Below are 7500 nucleotides of genomic sequence, written 5' to 3' on the forward strand. Positions count from 1 at the left end.
CCAGCTGCCCATATAGCAAAGCTTTTTTAGCTCTCTCAATAGCCGTTGGGGGACCAAAGGGCTTCGCTCGCCCTCTGAGAAATGACCAGTATCACTCGCCTGCAACCTTCCGCAGACGGCTCTCCTCGTGAGGTGAACCTACTTTGTGACCTTTGGATATGCTATTTACCCGAACCTGTAAGCGCTGCCATACCCAATGTCAATTGTTTACCCATAAAAGACTTTATGACCAAAGCTGACACCCTTATGGACAGCCACTTCAAGATCTCCATCAACGCCTCCACCCCTCATGAACAGGACGCCTATTCAACGTCAACCAAAGCTGACATGAATGCCGTAGGACATACACGCCTATCCACTGACGTGCCGAAGTGGTGACAAAGCCACCCACCACCCACCGCTCGCTTGCAACCCAACCAACGACTTCTACAGCCAATTACTACCTACTATCCACCGCAGTTTTGCAACTCTCACTTCAGATTTGGGGTAACCGCGAAGAAATGTACCAAGAATTGTCATTGGTCAAAAAACTTGTAAGTAGGCCATCGCTCGTGGCGGTGGCCTCCCGTGTTTCTAATCTTTTCTTTTTACATGATGCAGGAACGGGCGTGCGATTTTTGGTAGACATGGGTGCTTGTCGTTCTCTTTTGCCAAGGGAACTCTTCAGGACACGACGTATTCTATCTACGTCTGCCGACGTCCGCTTGGTAGCTGCCAACGGATCTGTGATACCCACCCACGGTAAGAGAACCTCACATTATCGTTTGGAAATGGTAAATTTAATTGAAAGTTTCTCATTGCTGACGTCACATTGCCAATCCTCAGTGCGGATTTCCTCTCTCATTTCCACCTTCTGGTCGAAACGATTGGTCAACGCAGACTTGTACTTGTCGACACCTCTTCAACCCGCCCCCTCCAACCTTGCTCTCCACTTCAGCGCACCCACGGATGCCTACGCCCACCTCTTCACGTCGTACCCGGAAGTTTTCCTTCCAGAAATTCACCAAACGCCTACGGCTCCTGCCAAGCACGGTATTTATCACCATAAGAAGACAGCGGGACCCCCAGTCTTCGCAGAATTCAGATGTCTGGCACCGGAATGATTAACAGCCGACAAACAGACATTCGCCAAAATGGAGAAAATCAAAAGGCCTCCTGCCCATTGTCGTCACCCTTAAACATCGTTTTGAAGGAAGACGGCTCCCTCCGTCTGTGCTGGGATTACAGGCGCCTGAACATGCAAACAGAACCGGATCACTAACCCCTCCCAAACATCACTGACATGACCTCCTACTTGCACAAAGCGAAGGTTTTCTCATTGCTCGACCTCCTGAAGGGGTATTATCAGGTGCCTCTGAACCCAGAAGAAATCCCCAGGACCGCCATCACCACTCCGTTTGGTGTACACAGCTTCAATTACTCCTTTTTTGGCCTTCGTAATGCTGCGGCCACGTATCAATGTCTCATGGATGGCATTTTAGGGGATCTCCTTTTCTATGTATGTTATGTGGACAACATGCTTGTGTTTTCATCAAAAGAGGAACACCTCTGTCACCTGCGCATCGCGCTCGACTGTCTGCAACAAAGCCGCCTTGTAGTCCGGTACGGCAAGTGTACCTTTGGCACCAACGAAGTGTCGTTCTTAGGGTACCGCATCACTCCTGAAGGTGTTCATCCCCTCCCTGAGAAGGTAGCAGCCGTTCAGGATAGTTAATTTTGTGTATATATTATGCTTGTATCTTTGCTCTTCCCTTGCACTAAAAAAAACCTGAATAAACATGCCTGTTCTTCTCACCGGTAATGGTGTCGGTTTTGAACATGAAATTTCCTGTTGCCTTGAGCTTTTGTATATAAAGAAGAGTGTTCTATAATAAACTCACTCAGTTGCTGTCATCCTGTCTTTGAGTCACAACATTCTCTCGGCCCGTCACAGCATTGACATGTAGCTTCGTGTTCTCTAAGGATGTGTTAATGCTACACATGATAGAAGAAATTACTTCACATTTGTACACGAGAATCCTGATGGTTATCAGAGATAGGACATTGTTGTAAGTGAATGTTTTGTTGTTAATTGTTACCTATCCACTGACTTTATGATAATGGCAATTGTTTAATGGCATGATAATGGTTATTCTATAATTAGTGATATGAGTTTATGTGTATGGTAATATAGTGATTATAAAGATTACTACTTGTTCCCGCGGAGATGATGGGTAATATTTGTTTCGTTTTTATTTTATTTATTTTTTTTTTTTTTTTTGACTTGTAATACATTCAGGTCGAAATTAAAATTTCATTACAACAACCAGATTATATCTGGATAAAACTTTAGAAACATGACGCACTTGATATTAACCAAAATAATCACCTAAATGGAAAGAGCATGTCAAAATCTATATAGAAATTATAGAGATTGAACAGAGTGGAATTAAATAAGCTTGCTAAGTTTTTACCTCATTTTTTTTCCTAGTCGGAAAGACGTTTCCTATACGGCAATATTTATTTTGAATGAGCCATTTAACTCACTTCCCTACGTTAACACAAGCTGCTATAATTATAGATTATTAACTGAAAGCTGTGACATCACTATAACCTAATGGTTTCGTAAGCAATTGCAAACCATTTCAGATGAGTAATAAAGGTACCCAAACGCCCGCTGGCATCTTTGTTTGACTGAATACTTACATTGAATGGAAGGAAACCTTTTTTTTTTTTATGACAGATGTAGTGGCTGACCCCTTAGGCGGTAAATTTGAGAAAGACCCAATTCCTACTGTTTGTTTGCAGAAGAATGTTGGGTACGGTGAATTTTATCATTACCTGTGTAGTGGTGGTATTCAGCTAGTGCTGGAATATGCTCGGACATAATTAAATTCTCATGCAAAAGTGTTGCGAGTGTTGTGGAGGTATTTCGGTAATTAACTATGTTGAAAACTCTTTAAAGCTATAGCTATTGTTGCACATGGGCAAGTAAAAATGTCCCCGAAATAATGACCGACGGAACTTGCGTGCGCAGCACATTATGCACCACTTGCCAAAATATCGAAGCAGTGATGTAACGTTAATTTTGCGAGCTCAACGAGTCTCGGCTGAGCGAAAAACATTAGAAGAACGTAAAATGAATCATAGGTAATTATGATATTTAACTTTCATGACACTTATATGAATTATATATTTATCTAACTGGCTATTTTTTGTTTATAATGCATTTTTACGTATTATTGATGAAAAGCTTTATAGTCAATTCTTTTTAGTGAGGCGGATTTGCATTAACTCGCAGGGGTGCCCTTTTAGCTCGGAAACGTATCTTGCTATCTGATTGGTTAGAATTATCGTGTTCAACCAATCAGATAGCAGGAAACCTTTCCGAGCTAAAAGGGCATCACTGCGAGTCAGTGCAAATGCGCCTCATTAAAAAAAAAAAAAAAAAAAATGTGTATAGTTTCTATTTCCTACCCAAAACCATCGATTGGCAATTGGGGGCGTCTAAATTTGTATAGTGGAAAAGGAGTTTAGACTATTTTCCCTCGAGAAAATTAGTTCAGATTTATTGAAAATGTATCATAAAATGAAGGGATATTTACTTTTTTATACAAAATGGTGATGCAGATTGCTTCTGAAGAATTACTTTTATGTGGTACTCAAGCATATAATTTTCTATCAAACAGACAAATCCACATACTACAAATATCTGAACAGCAACAAAACATCGGCCAATTCTTATCCAGAACACGGCTTCAATACCAACCGAACATCTCCCAATTCTAAACACGGGCCCTAATAATAAATTGACGAATTTTTTATAAGAAATGGATCATCTGGCTCCCACCATCCTCCGAAATCTATGAATTTTTAATAAGATATTACCTCTGTTCACGTCAGCCGAGTCGCAGAAAATGGTGATGTATTTTACTATATTCTTTAAAAGAAAAAGGATTCAGATGGGTATATAATTATTCTTGTTACTGCTATTACTTTGATCTTTTTCTTCTCTTGGCATTTTTGAATATAGATAAATACAAATTTGTGGAAGCTTAAATGCATATTGGTTTCATCTTTAATCCAGCAGTTTAAGGATGAATGTGACAGCGACTTTTGTTGTTCATCTGTTGAACAATCGGCTGTTATATAAAAGCAAAAACACTTATATACATATACATATTCATATACATGTATATATATATATATATATATATATATATATATATATATATATATATATATATATATATATATATATATGCATGTACATAAACAATATATATGGCTGACAATCGAATGATTTCTAACGTGTCACTCCGCCCTTCTCTATCTATCCATGATTGTCATCCCAATCCAAGTCCTCTGATGCTCTTCGACAGGATATCTGACACACAAAACATCCCTCGCTAACCGCGTGCCTCTCATCCTAGGCCTATCCTACTTCCGGGAAATTGGAAATTCGGTGTTGAGTTAGGCCCAGATGACAGTGAACCTCGGCTGTCATGTGTTGCTTTAATCTAATTCTTAAATTTTGTTTTATTCTATAATATTGCGTCCGGTAGTTGATTTTTTGCATTATTAGGGTAGAGAGATTTTGATCTAAATATTGTGCTCTCTCTCTCTCTCTCTCTCTCTCTCTCTCTCTCTCTCTCTCTCTCTCTCTCTCTCTCTCTCTCTCTCTCTTGGTACTTAATTATGATATTTGTTTTCTATATGTCAATTTATATCATACTTTTTATCACATTTTGTTTGGTGACGATTTTAGCCCTTAACTACCTGGCTTTGATATCCTCTTCTTGATTTTCGAGAAATTAGATGGTTGGATTTTCAGACCTTCGAAAACTAGATGTATAGCTTATTCCCAATGTTAAACGTGAGTCTTTTTTAATCATTCCGGCCTGGGCTAGTGACGGGTATTAGGTTGGCTGCTATTTGCTTTTGCAATAAAAAAAGGGAATCTTGAAAATTTTAAAGAATATATATATATTGAATATTCTCAATTTTCTCTTACTCTAACAACAGATATATTTTTAATCTACTAAAAATTTATGGGTTAAGTATTAGTTAACAACACTGGTATGAATATTATAAATGTATCGCTACTATCTTAGAATCTTGACATGTTCTTTCAATCTATAAACGAAATGGTTTCGAAAACAGCAACTGAATTATGGAAAAAAAATACCTTCTTATTTTTCAATGACAAAACAAGTTAATTCAAAATAATGATATACTGTATACGGGGGAAACATTCTTGAAAGTAGCTCACTGAGATACTTGAAATGAAATTTGGAGAGTTATTTCCAGCGGCTGAGATGATGCTGTTATTGTAACTTGAGGTGAGAACATTGGGTCAGGTCAGCAGATGTTCAGTAATAAAGATGACGGTGGTACAATGACTTCAAGATTGAAGACGTCATCGAAGGGGTGACTTCAATATGGGACAACAAAAGTTTTTCCTCCGAATTTAAAGATTGTGGAGAAGGGAGGGCAGCAACAGCGTGTTGAAGATATCCCTCTCTAGAATCTGCTGTATTGGGATATGAGACATGATCAAGCTCGATAATTTCTTGTACTGTCTGCAATCTCCCATTCTTGTGAGCTAGGATGAGGGATTTGGGAACATGAATAGGTCTATCTCATAAGTAATCTGCAGTCATTGTCGGATCCTCCCTGGTCCTAGCTTGGGTGGAGAGGGTGATTGTACACCGATCATATGTATAGTAGATAGATAGATAGATAGATAGATATTTTATTGACCACAACATATACAGCTCATATTTACAATAATTATTTACTTCTGGTCCAAATAAAGGCAAAATACTACACTTGGCAATACAATACATTATATACACAAAGGCAAGAATAACAGGTTTTTAACGTATACAAGACATTATTTTGTTACCATGTACAGATAATAAAACAAACGCTAGTAGTTATCAAAAAAACAAAAAAAATTAACAACCAAATTTGGCATTTATATACAAAATCATACTACAAAAAGCTGTTTTTTCCTTAATTCAGAGATATTCACAAATATTCACAAATACTCGTTGAGGATTAAGCTAATAATATTACATTGCTCTGCCAGGGTTCGCTGATCTGAAAATATATCCCTCATGTTAGAAAAATTATAAGTATCTCTGATATTTTGTGTCCTTGAGCATATTTGTGTTACGTGTACTTCTGTCTGAATGGCTCCACAGGTACACAGTTGCTCCTCCAAAGGCAGACGGCCTCTCCCCCTCCTACCCCACCTACCTACTTCCACCGCCAGCTAGTGAGATGTAATCCTGAACCTAGTAAATGAGACTCTATCTAACTCAGAAACATTATGCCTAACAGAATAGATGTCATGAACTAAGAGATCTGGATTGACTTCTCTATATGTTAATTTTCTTGAGGAGTCAGAATTAATGATATTACGCCTGAGTGTCTCCATTGCAACCTCTACATCATCTCTAGTATCATTAATCAGTCCTTCTATGTAAGTCTTGGTGTTATACCTGGCTCCTAATACGATCCTAATTGAAAATATCGAAGGGTCATCCTCCATCGAATTCCTCTCTCTCCACATCTTACCAAAAAACTTTCTCTGTTTGCTACGAACAAGATCCTGCATTGGCGGATACCCTGATTCAATAATTACGCTGTTTGTTACTCTATAGATAGTTATCAAGGCTGCCAACATAACAGCTCCACAACCTAAACGTTCTAAAACCTTAAATAACATCCCTCTAGGTACTAAATCACAAGCCTGCCTAAAATCAACAAATAGGACAAAAAGTTTATTATTTTTCTTCCTAGCCATGTCCATCAGCAATCGCAAAGCTAAAATATGCTCCATGCAACCCCTCCCCCTCTGTGCCCCAGCCTGTTCCCTGTAAGGCTTAAACCATGTTTCAAGTCGTGAACAAAGAATCATATCGTACATCTGTCTCTAAAGCACTGTCCTTGTAGGGCATTGTCACTGTTCCTCGGCTCTGCCATTTATGGAAGATCTTTAAACCTTTAAACAGGCCAAAAGGGCAAGCTGCTTGTCTTAATCATTGGCAGGACATCTTTTAGTTTCGGACATAACAAGATTTTGGAGATAGGTCTTTGCGTCTGAAGGGGTGACTCCTGTTGGAACCTAGCACTGTCAGCCCTCTTGTATTCTTATCTTGTTCATATCTCCTCTGGACAGTCTCTTCTGAAAGTTTATATACCCATGTATGGGCGGAATTAATTACGATAGGACAATCATTATATCCATTTAAGATTTTTTTTTTTTTTTATATTCTGCATCCTGATAGGTTTCCTTAAAACGCCCTCATCAGTCACGCAACAGAAGCGTCTAATGGCAATTTTCTGAAGGAATCTCTACCTGATGTTGAACGATTAATCAAAAGTGTGCCATGGAAGTCCATGTGATGACATTTCAAAAATAGAGGATTTTCATCGAAGATTGCTTTGTCCCCAAAGCGCTAACGATAGCAGTTAAGGAGGTGACATCTTTCACCAAACATTAGCTGCATT

The sequence above is a fragment of the Palaemon carinicauda genome, chromosome 10, assembly GCF_036898095.1.
Source record: "Palaemon carinicauda isolate YSFRI2023 chromosome 10, ASM3689809v2, whole genome shotgun sequence".
NCBI lineage: Eukaryota > Metazoa > Arthropoda > Malacostraca > Decapoda > Palaemonidae > Palaemon > Palaemon carinicauda.